General features: G+C 44.3%; 1 long non-coding RNA gene across 1 annotated transcript in view; it reads right to left on the bottom strand.

Moving 5' to 3' along the window:
- Positions 1 to 5311: 5311 nt before the first annotated feature.
- The window catches only part of LOC115368554 (uncharacterized), a 67581-nt gene continuing 61143 nt past the window's right edge, over positions 5312 to 11749 (bottom strand). The window contains exon 5 of the long non-coding RNA XR_003929049.1: positions 5312 to 5377. This is a non-coding gene — a long non-coding RNA (uncharacterized LOC115368554). The remainder of the gene's footprint in view (positions 5378 to 11749) is intronic.

Raw genomic sequence — 11749 nt, 5'->3', positions numbered from 1 at the left:
CCAAGTGCGCTTCTCCCCCGCGGGATTGCACCTAAATGAAATAAATTAATAGTTCAAACTCCAATTCGATTTCGATTTCCAATTCAACTGGGGTGAAAAACGCAGCCCGACGCTTCCCCGTTGCCATGGTGACTCGTCAAATCGGGGCTCCATTGACGCTTCCAGGTGAAACTACTCCGAGTTGATCAAACTGACTCAGATCAGCTATTCTGGAACCCAAAACTCAGAGTTTCCTCTCTCAGAGTCGATCCACTCAGAGTTCAGGGTCAGACTCGGAGTTTGTTGAACCTGCTTCGTGAAACGGAGCCCAGTTGTGAAAATGTGTGCGTGTGTGTGTGTGTGTGTGTGTGTGTGTGTGTGAGTGTGTGTTATTTTACTAACATGACTGTTTTGCTTCAGTATAATCACCTAACATTTGCTCATTAAAACTAAACGAGTTCCTCAAAGCTCACGTTCGCCTTTTCCACCAAAAAGACTCTTGTCCTGAAGGTGCGGACCGACCCTTTTCTGGAGACGAACGGTTACATCATCGATGGTGGGCGTGGCATGAAAGAGGTAAACACTGTTGTCACGGTGACTCCGCCCCCTCACCTGCCTGCTGTTTACTGCATGACTTGTATTAATTGTTACTGTTTGACTTCATTGTGCGCTTTGTTTCATCAGCTCCTGTGTTCCACATTTTATTATATATTTACTTTTTTATGTTTCCATCGCTCTCATCGTGACGGCGTGCACCATTTTAACTTGTTACGTTTGTAAATATGTTTTGAAAAGTGCCATACAAATACAGTTTATTATTATTATTTTAATATGTGGTGGAAATGGAAAAAATGGTTCAAAGTTTGGTGTGTAAACCAGAAGGGAACTGTTTTTTTTGTTTGTTTTTTTTAAATTTTTATTTATTCATTTATTTATTTATTTATTTTTTGGTGTTGTTGTTGGTGGAAAAGACAGATCAGAGGTTTTGGGGGCGCTTGTTTTTAACTCCCTGCTCTCAGGTGAGATGTAAGAGTCTTAGCTGGAGCCGAGCTGAATATCTAGCGCCCCCTTCTGTCTCCTCAGGTAAGGAACATGTTATCTTGTGATGTGATGCAACTTTCAGCCAATCAGGGACCTCCTGACGCTCCCAGCTGTCAATCACAACACAACGGATCCCAGCCGCTGAACAGAATCTAAAAAAATACTGTGCAGGAAGAATGAAGGGACTGACGCTGGCCTCGTCCTCACCAGATGGACTCACCTGTTCATGAGCAGGGGGGGGGGCTGGTCATGTGACCTGCAGGTGCGCCCCCGAGGCAGCTGCTGAGGCGCCAAGCCGCCATGTTTGTTACCAGGGGCGACCAGACAGTTTGATGATAACAAACAAGGAGCTGTGGAAGACAATTGCCTCTCCCCTCTTTCCTTTCAGCACACACACACACACACACACACACACACACACACACACACACACACACACACACAGACAACCTGTCCTTGCCCCCTGGCAGTGTGGGAAACTGCGTCTGTCTGTCTCTGTTGTCTTGTGTGCACAATAACATCCTGATGCGAGTCCTGCAGTGTTCCCTGTACTCAGGAAACGCTACACAAACACTGCAGCACGCCCACACCACACACACACACACACACACACACACACACACACTCACACACTGACACACACCCCTCTGTGCTCTCAGGCTGCAGGGGCCGCGCCCAGTCTGGGTAAAGCCCCTGGAAGCCGGGGCCCGGGGCCGCTCGGCCGCTGGTGATTTCTTTAACGGGGCGAAAAGTCAAGTTTTTTTTTCCTGCACATAAACCGTCCAAAATAAATGTGCAGGCGTTGATGGGGCTGTTGATCAATACCACCGAGTCAGTGATCACTTGGCCGGCTGTGAGACCTCTGCCGTCCAAAACTTCACTTTCCGGGATGTTCTGTGCTTTGGGAAAAACAAAAAACAAAAAAAAAATCCACTGGAGCTCTGCAGCGTTACGACCGTCTGTAACCACGGCCCACCAAAACAAAGACACATTAATGTCACATAATAATCCAGTTAATGTCATAACGTTCCTGCAAACGTAGTAAAAAGCACCTACCATTAATGGGATATGTTTTTTCCTGTTACTATAATAATTTCATGGGTTAGGAGAATATTTCAGTTTTCAAAAAGGTAATAACTGAACTGATAATGTAAATAACAATCCAAATTAAACACAACCAGTCCCAGATTTGCATGAAAGAGGAGTTTGGTGATCATTGAAAAGAATTTAAATTGTGACTAAGAGTGCTGAAAGCCTTACACTCAATTATTCCCATCAGGCTTTTTAAAGAAAACAAATACACTACTCACAAAAAGTTAGGGATATTTTGCTTTTGGGTGAAATTTATGGAAAATATAAAATGTTCACGCTACAGTGATATCATATCATGAAAGTAGGGCATTTAAGTAGAAGCATACACTGGTGATTTCCTCATCTCAAACAATTTCTTGAAACAAAAGCCAACAACAGTGGTGGATATACCACAACAAAAAATGTCAGTGTCAATAACTTGTCATGTGCCCTTGAGCATCAATTACAGCTTGACAACGACGTCTCATGCTGTTCACAAGTCGACTTATTGTCTGCTGAGGCATGGCATCCCACTCTTCTTGAAGGGCGGCCCTCAGGACATTGAGGTTCTGGGGTACAGAGCTCCGAGCCTCTACACGGCGACTCAGCTGATCCCATAGGTTTTCTATGGGATTCAGGTCTGAGAAAGTGCAGGCCACTCCATCTGAGGTACCCCAGTCTCCAGCAGCCGTTCCCTAATGATACGACCTCGATGAGCTGGAGCATCAAACACCTGATGTGAATTTTGCCGTTAAGCTCCTTGTTAGAGAACAGCAACTTGTGCAAAAAGTACTGAAACACTGAACAGTTGGACATGTGCATTCAAAAGTTTACAGAAGGTCACATTAAGTTCACCTGTAAAGGTTAGAATGCATTTTAGCTTCATGCTGAAATTTCACCCGAAAGCCAAATATCCCTAACTTTTTGTGAGTAGTGCATATGTGGTGTCTTTTGCCATATTCTTTACTGTCATAATCAGTGATGGGAGTAACGGCGTTACAAAGTAACGGCGTTACTAACGGCGTTACTTTTATCAGTAACGAGTAATCAAAGAAATTACTGTTTCCCCCGTTGTAACGCCGTTACCGTTACTGACAATAAAATGCGCCGTTACTTGCCGTTACTTACTACTAATACTTATTGTTATTATTTTACTATCCTGTTCGAAAAATGTGCGTCTTGTGGAGAAAAAGCGGTGTGTCAATTTTCAAACCGGTCGGACTTTGCAGTTTTTCGTAACTTATCAACATGCATGAAGAATGACTGAGCACAAATTACAAGAAGCATATGTGTTCTCCGACGGCAGAGCGGATAGTTTCGCCGCCTGTCGTACAGAAGACCGGGGGTTCAATTCCCCATCCTGACTAACTGACATCACTACTTTAAACTATAATGCATTACTTTTTCAAAGTAACGTGGCCAACACTGACAATGATGGATGAAATTTGACAGCAATGTCCACACTGCAACAGCAACGCAAAAATATGTGCATTAATAAGAGGATTTAAGAAAAGAAAAAGTAATCATAAAAATTACTTTCCCCAGTAATTGAATTACTCTTCTGCAGCAGTAATTGAGTAGTAATCAAAATTACTTTTTTACAGAAGTAATTAGTAATTGTAACTTATTAGTTTTGTGAGTAATTGGTCCCAACACTGGTCATAATACAGATTTCCGATCACAGATTAATTGAAGTACTGCCTACGCTCATCCACTTGTTGTTTGTCTGAAAAGAGTAATTGCGTGCACTGAGCTGGACCCACAATTAATGTGATCATTTCTACATTAATAGGAAAAATCACCTTACATTAACGGTAGGGACTTTTTATTACGTTTGCAGGAAATGTAGTTTGTTAACTGGATCGTTATGTGACACGGTGCAAACTGTTGTTACTCTGCTGGCTTATGATGTTGGTGGGAGGTTTGGTGTGTTTACTGAAGCGCAGCGTGAGAGCCAGCAGGAGGCGACGGCGGCACGATGCTCGCCAGGGGTCGCCAGGGGTCACCTGGGGTCACCTGGGGTCACAGCTGAGCGTACCACACCTTCAGCTCGCACCCTTCCCAGCTTCCCACTGCCCGCTGAGGTCAGACTGACCAACAGGAGGCCTCGGCTTTCGGACCTCATCTGTTGCCATGACAACAGTACACCATCATCACCATGGAACCGGGCCTTTGGTTGACCTCGGCGCGGCAGCAGCTGGTGTCGCTGTGTCGGCGGAACAGTTTGGAGGAGGAAGTTAACGCGCTAAATTAATTAAAATCATCATCTGCTGCTGCTGCTAAAGTGAATTAAAAATGATTCAACGCCTCTCTGATGGCTGATGGTAATATTAACTACTATTAACTTGCAGAAAGTGGTAAATAACCATTAATAGCGACCACCTGCTGTGTTGATTTGAATAGGAAAGTCTGTTCTACTTTAATTGAAGTCTATGGTTCCACCTCCTGCTCTAAAGCTACCTCCTCTTTGAATCTACTCTACTGAGGCCAGGGTTGCCAACTCCTGTGCAAGGACAGTCGCGATTGGCTGTCTCAAAAGTCACTACAAGTCGCAAAATGATGTCATCCAACTCACAGATTTACATCGTATTAAAAAATGAGAACAAAGTCATCATTTGTGATCGGCTATAATAAACGTTACACTGATATGTGCTATTAAATCAATAGCACATACGTAGTGTGTCCGCTCTCAGAGGACGGGACCCTGGTTAGCGTGCCGGGACTCACATCACTCTGTCGCTAAAGTTTATTAAATTTTTGAACACAGATACTCTCCCAAAAGTTTTGTCGCTGGTCATTTTTGTGGAATTAAGTCGCCGAGCGGTCTGCAGACTCACTAAATCCAGTGTCGCAAATTGGCAACACCGATTAACCGACTTTCTGCTGTGTCTGCAAACGCAGCGTTGCCGAGGCCGGCTGGGTCTCCTCCGGTCTCTGCTGCTCCTCGGTGGGCCTGTCCCGCCCAGTTTCCAGCTGCTGAGGGCCAACCCAGCTCTGAGGCGGAGCTAAGGCTGGTGGGCGGGGCTTACCTGGCTGTGGGCGGGGCAACGGTGCAGCTGATCAGTCCAGATGTCAGCGCAGCAGCTCGCTTTGTGGCAGAAACATAACAGAGAGAGGAAAAATGGAGGACGAGCGGCCGTCCTGGTCAGACGAGGACATCAGGGCTCTGCTCGCCGTCCGGACAGAGGACAACGTCCAACGCCAGATCGACGGTCTCAACAGCCTCGCTCTTCGATTGTGAGGGACTGACACCAAGACCTGATGTTTACCGCTGATGTTTTAGATCCTGAAACATCTGGACGTGATGTCACCTTCTCTGTGATTGGCCAGAAGAAACGGACACCCAACCACTGGATGTGGACGGAAATGCAGCGTACGTCGCTAAAAGCTGTTTTTGAACTGCATGAATTTTCCCTTTAAATTGACGCTGACCGTGCACAAACACACACACACACACACACACACACACACACACACAGTGAAAAGTTTACTATCCAGGCCACGTGTTCATTAGTTTCCATATGATGTATTGGCAATTATACACGTCTCATCTTTTTGTTTCCCGTTTTGCAGAGATCTGCGTCCATCATATTAGAAACAATAAAAAAATAGAACTGAAAATGTACATCATACACTTGATACATATATATATATATTCTGCCTTTTTACAGAGGTAAAAATGTGAATAATATAAAAAAAAAAAGACAAACCAATGAATTCAACCTTTCACTTTTTTTTTTTTTTTTTTTTTTTACATAGTTATTATTTTCTGAAATATACATCAGGACAAAATTGAGAGGAGGCTTCAGGCACTTTCCTTTAATAGTTGAAGTGGACGCAGAGCGAGACGCCGCGCCCAGCAGACACACACCGCTTTCGCTTCACGCTCCTTCACCACGGATAGAAAAATAAAACCGGGAGTGTCAAGAGACATGGCGGAGGACAGGAAGAGGAGGAGCTGGGAGGAAGAGGAGGAGAAAAGGCCAGGTCACGGCCGCCGCTCGTGTTTTTACGAACAGGAGCCACGTGAAGCGTTTTAACATCAATAAATCATCACTGCTTCCACTCTGAACGTTAGTATTGATACCGTAAACAAACAAGGCTGTCACCGGGCGAGAGTCTGCACCTCCACCTCCAGGGGGCGACGTAGAGCCCAAACACAGTTAAATGAACAGAGGTCAGTGGGATTTTTCCAGACCAATCAGCTCTCTAAATGATGGTGAAACAGAAATGAAGAAGATCCACATTTCTCTGAGCTCAGATGAAGGAAATGTGGAACATTTAGGAAGCAGATGATTGGTTCTCCTGTGGTTCTGCAGCCGGTCAGCAGCACAGAGCCTCAATGCCAGTGGAAATCTGCTCAAACTCACATCATTTTACAGCCGTGGATTATAATTTCAGTTTATAATCCTGTCTGCAGCAGAAATACTGACAGGAACAGTCCACTTACTGATCAATATCTGGAATCCAATGGACTGATTAGTTCATAGCATTTAGCCCCACTGACTAACACATATTCTGCTCTGTTTAGCTCAGTGCTGCCCCCGGTGGACAAAACACTGCACTGCACTCTGTTTTCCTGTCTCAGGGCAGCCGGCGGACGTGGATCACCGTTTCCTCTCCCTGAAGGCTTCGCCGTTAGACTCCAGCGGCGTCTGCTGAGCAGCAGCTGGGATTCAACGCTGCTCGGACAGGGTTCGTTTTACCGGGGGAGGCGGGTTAAAGTCATAGTCGTCATGATTACCGGAGCATCTCAGCTATTTTAGTCCCATCCGAACTCCCTCTCTCAGTAAACGGCTTTCTCCTGCGACAGTAAACGTCTCTGTGTCTTTTACCTCCTGCGAACTTCTCTGTCAAAATAACCTCAGGTACTGTAATATTCATTCAGTTTGCAGTTTTATTATTTGTTTGGGCTCGTCTGATAAAGGAGGAGGCTCTGGTGGAAGGTCTTTTCAGCCCGAGTCCACGTCAAAATTATCATCCAACTGTACGAAAATCAAGGCCATCAACAAACATTTCAGTTGTCAGAGGGGCGGCACCTTCGGCAGCTTAAGCTTTTAGGATCATTATCTGCATGGGGAACATGGCTGAACAGCCTATCTATGAAATGTGCTGATTGTTTTGTGAATTATCGGGTAAACTTTGAAATTTTGGGTAAACCAGCGGAAACTACGTAAGACGCACAGAATAGTTTTAGTTTGCCGACAAAGCGTAGCTAAAGCGGAGTCGATGTGCCCGTCTGTTGTTATGGAAACGCTTTATCCCTTCCGAACTCGCAAAACTCATTAACGACGTCCTGTCATATTTATTACTTTTCAGACGTCGTCCTGAAAACGGATCCCGTCCGAGTTGGGCTTCAGTCAGGAAATGTGCTGTGCTGCTTTACGGCACAAAACAGGAAGAGGGCGCTGTTCGTCCTGAAGCGCTCAGAGGGTCTGGCAGAGGCTGGAAGGAATGAAAGCAGCGGTGCAAATTTCCCTTAGACATCGGGGGGGGGGGGGCACATTTAGCGGGGGGTCAGGGGGTCAAGAGGGGTGCCAAAGTAAAAATGGTATGGTCCAAGCATAGGGGTGTAAGGCTTTTTTGGAAAATAATTATGAAGTGTTTTGCCACTCTGTATTGTTATATTACCTGTATTAGTGAGGGGTTTGTATCTCATGATATTTTTTGGGGGGGCAAATTTATCTTTTATAAATATTGGGGGGGGACTTGTCCCTCCTGAGCCCCCCTAAATTTGCGCCCATGCGTGAGAGGCTGATTGAAAACTTATTTCTATCATTTTGATCCACTTCAGGGAGGAGGGGTGGGGGCAGGGAGCGCCGGGGCTGATGGGAGATGTAGTTTTAATGTGGGGAAACAGTGACAACACCACTGCTGGGAGAGAGAGGCTGAGCGTCGTACCCATGATGCTCTTGTGTGCTCACAGTGATCACACCGAGGTGTCACAGTTATTGTAATAATGACATAATGATGGTGAAAATGCTTCATAAAGCGCCTCTGGCTGGTAAACAGCAAAATTTAAAATTCACCGCGACTTGTATGCTGTTTGTATGGGTTTCTGTTTTATTTTTGTGCTTCAGTCCGAGAAGATAAAGCCTCAGATTCCCCCGGCGTGGTGTGAGGCGGCAGGGCAGCATCAGCATGAGGCCGGGTCGACTTTCAGCACAAATGACTCCAAATCCAGGTGTGTGTCGTGAGGAGAACAACCCACAATACCTCCAGGTATCTGAGCTGCTGTGATGTGGTTAGCCCCGCCCCTCCGCCACCACACGCAGGTTCAAACAAACACACACTCAGGTTTTTGTAAGTGCCGTGTCAGCCCCCGTCCCGGGACAGACACACCTCATGGCTCCCAGGTTGCAAACACCTGCATGCATCCTGTTGCACCTCTCTTTGAACAATGTATTGTAATTATATCATTATCTGTATATGAACATGTGCAACATTAATATCTCAAAAGGAAACGATATGGATGATGTCACATTTAAGACAGTGATTGGTCTGTTCTAATCAATAAAATACTTAAGTTGCAGTTACTTAAGTAAGTTAAGTAATTTTATTTCTACGTCTGTTTGGTGTTGTTTTGACGTTTTTTGAGGAATGCTTAATTTTCTCAGTTGTTTAGAATAAATTAAAATTTCAAATAAATTTGAACCCCTAGTCATATTGTATGTCGTATCGCTATCGAGATATTTGGCACTAATGATGTTTTGTCCATATGATGCAGCCCCACCATGCGATGGCTCTGATCTGATCGCCCTCGTCCAGCAGGATTAGGGTTTCTGAGGGATGACCTGTGACTTTCAGGTTTTTTAATCCCGGGTCAATCTGCCACGTGTGCAGCTGGAGCCTGCAGGGTCACGCAGGTGGAGACGCCGCGCAGGACATTTTTTTTTTTTTTTTTTTGGATTTCCTAAAGCAGTTAATAAACAATTAGCATCACATCTTGGAGACGCATTAAAACGGTTCGGTACGGCAGCTCGCTGTAAACCTCAGTGCCACACACAATGAAGATGTTTTTTTTTTTTTTTTATTTTCTTGCAAAGGAGGAGGGATTGTTGGTGAGAGTGAAAATAACCCAGGTTTAAAATTAGAGATCATGGTGCTGCTTCACATCCTGGCAAATTTGAAGGAAATGACTGAGATCCTTTATCCTGCCTGGACGAAGAGGACAGGCCCCCCCCAAAACAGGTCCTGTTGGAAATGAGCCTCACACACACGGACACACGGCTGTTTGCAACATTAACTCTGCCGTTTTTGAGCTGGACTCTATTTTCCATCCTTGTCCATCATAACAATCAATTTTTAAAAAAACTTAATCACCGTATGGGACCACACCGCTGGAAACTGACAAAGTGAATGATCATTGTATTATTATTTTATTTTATTTTATCTTATTATTTTATTTTAATATTTTTATATATTTTATTTATTCTATCCTATTTTGTTTTATTATTATTATTATTATTATTACTATTATTGTTTTACTTTATTTTGTTTTAATTGATCTTATCTTATTTTATCGTGTTATCCTACTGTGTTTTTTACCTTTTTATTCTGCTTCTATTGTGTTATCTTGTGGTGTTTTATCTTGCTGTGCAGCACTTTGGAAAACCTTGTGTTTGTTAAAATTGTGCTATATAAATAAAGTGGATTGGATTGGATTGAATCTGTCATGAGGGTTTTTCTTTCTTTCTTTTTTTTTTTTTTTTAATAAGACAGTGACTGAGCTTTGCCAGTACCACAACATCCTGGGGAAAACCCTGACAGGACGGTGGCCAGTTTAAGCCTCGGCTGTTTCATGTCTTTAGTCATGAAACTGTTTTAAATGTTTAGAAAAATGAATCAGTTATCAGAGTTTCCTTTGACCTGACATCCCGTCTTTCCTGTCTCATCATTCTGATAAAGAGGCCGGCGATTCAGATTCTCCTGCAGCCGTCTTGATGGACTGAAGTGAAAACTGGAAATGAAACACACACACACACACACACACGTCTGGTCTCAGTGTGAGCTTCAGCAGGATGAAGAAGGTCTGGACCGATGAGGCTGATGAGGTTTGGGTCGGTGCTGATGGTGTTTACTGTTCCGATGGAGAGGAGAGCAGGATCCACGCTGAAAACAGCCTCCAGCTAAACGCCGCCCGGCGCCGCCCCGCCCATCTTCTGCTGACACGTTAGCAGCTGTTAGCAAAGCCTCAGCGAGCGAGCGAGCAGCACTGGGTTTTAGTTTGACCTCGCTCTCTCTTTCATGTGCCTGCTGCCTTGTTTTTGTCATGGAGCATCGTTTTACGTTTCCTGCAACGTCTCGCGAGATGCGACCAGCCGGGCTCAGATTAAAAACAGGACCAAAGAGCAGTTTCCTAAAAAACACTTTTAGTTCTTATGTAGTATAAAGTTTGCTGTGAGGAGCCAGAAGACTGTTTCTCTGAGAAATCCTTCTTGGCTTCATTCGCTTGAAACAGCAATTAGCAATTAGCCTTTTCTACAGCGGCCATTTTGAAATGCAATAGCAGGGTAAACACTGGTGTTACGGGCTAATTAAAACATATTTAAAACGTATATACACACTTTCAAATCCACAGGGAGGAGCTCACCACTGACACCTGATGAGAAATCCTCCTTTCAGGTGTCATTGGCTATGACATTGCTGTGACATCACTGGGTGGGTGTGGCCAGAGGTGCAACACACCTGAAAGTTTGAGCCTTTGGAGGGCAGTGCAGCAGAACTCTTCTGCCATTTGTGATTTATTCACTCTTTAAAGGAATACTCCAACATTTTGGGAAAAATAACCTTTTTTCCTGACTTCCCCAGACTGAGACCAGGTGTTGGACACCATTTTCTCCTCTGGATGTCCAGCGGCTCAGTTCCAGTGGGTTGCATTTCCTGTTAGCTTAGCATAAGCTAATCTGTCAATGTGCAAAAATAAACCTGACAGGAACTTAAACGTGGTTATTTAAACAGCGGATCGTGTGTTCTCCTAACATGACTCTTTTTTTGTTTTGTTTTGTTTTTGTTTTTGTTTTTAAAGACATGTATTTGAAATATTCATGATGCACTGTAGCTAGGCTAATGACAGTCTGGGGGAGTCGGGAAAAGGGGATTTTACCCAAAACACTGGAATATTCCTTCAAGGTTCCACTCCGGTTCGGTCTAAGGAGCAGAACCTTAATTTATGACGTTGATCTCACCTGGTTACCCTGCTATTCTGTGTAAAAATGGCTGCTGTGGAAAAGATCTACTGCCCTTCTCCCTGATTCAACAACAGAGCAGAAATTCGAAGCGATGGCCCTGAACGCCAGCCTCAGCATGAAAACACTGAAAAACAAACAAACAAACAAACAAACAAACACTAAAGCAGCGTAGACGGCGTTGCGTGGACAGAACATCCACCTGGACAGGCCAGAGGAGCCTTTGTCCTCCTCCTCCTCCTCTGCAATTTGGTGTGGGGTCAAAAATCGAGCAGCTGAACAGATATCCATGAGCGGCACTACTTTTTGTTCCAGAGATTAACATATATCCATCATCACCTTTTTAAAATTTCGATATTTTAGATATTTGCCAACACAATGCTAATCACTGAGAAACTAAAACTTCCTTATGATGTTTTTGCTGCCAGAGCTCGATCTGACTGTGTTGAACATTCACACTGTTGAGATTT

This window comes from Myripristis murdjan, chromosome 1 (genome assembly GCF_902150065.1).
Source record: "Myripristis murdjan chromosome 1, fMyrMur1.1, whole genome shotgun sequence".
Taxonomy (NCBI): Eukaryota; Metazoa; Chordata; class Actinopteri; order Holocentriformes; family Holocentridae; genus Myripristis; species Myripristis murdjan.
The sequence above is the reverse complement of the archived record's forward strand: the minus strand, read 5'-3'. Positions and strand labels throughout refer to the sequence as shown.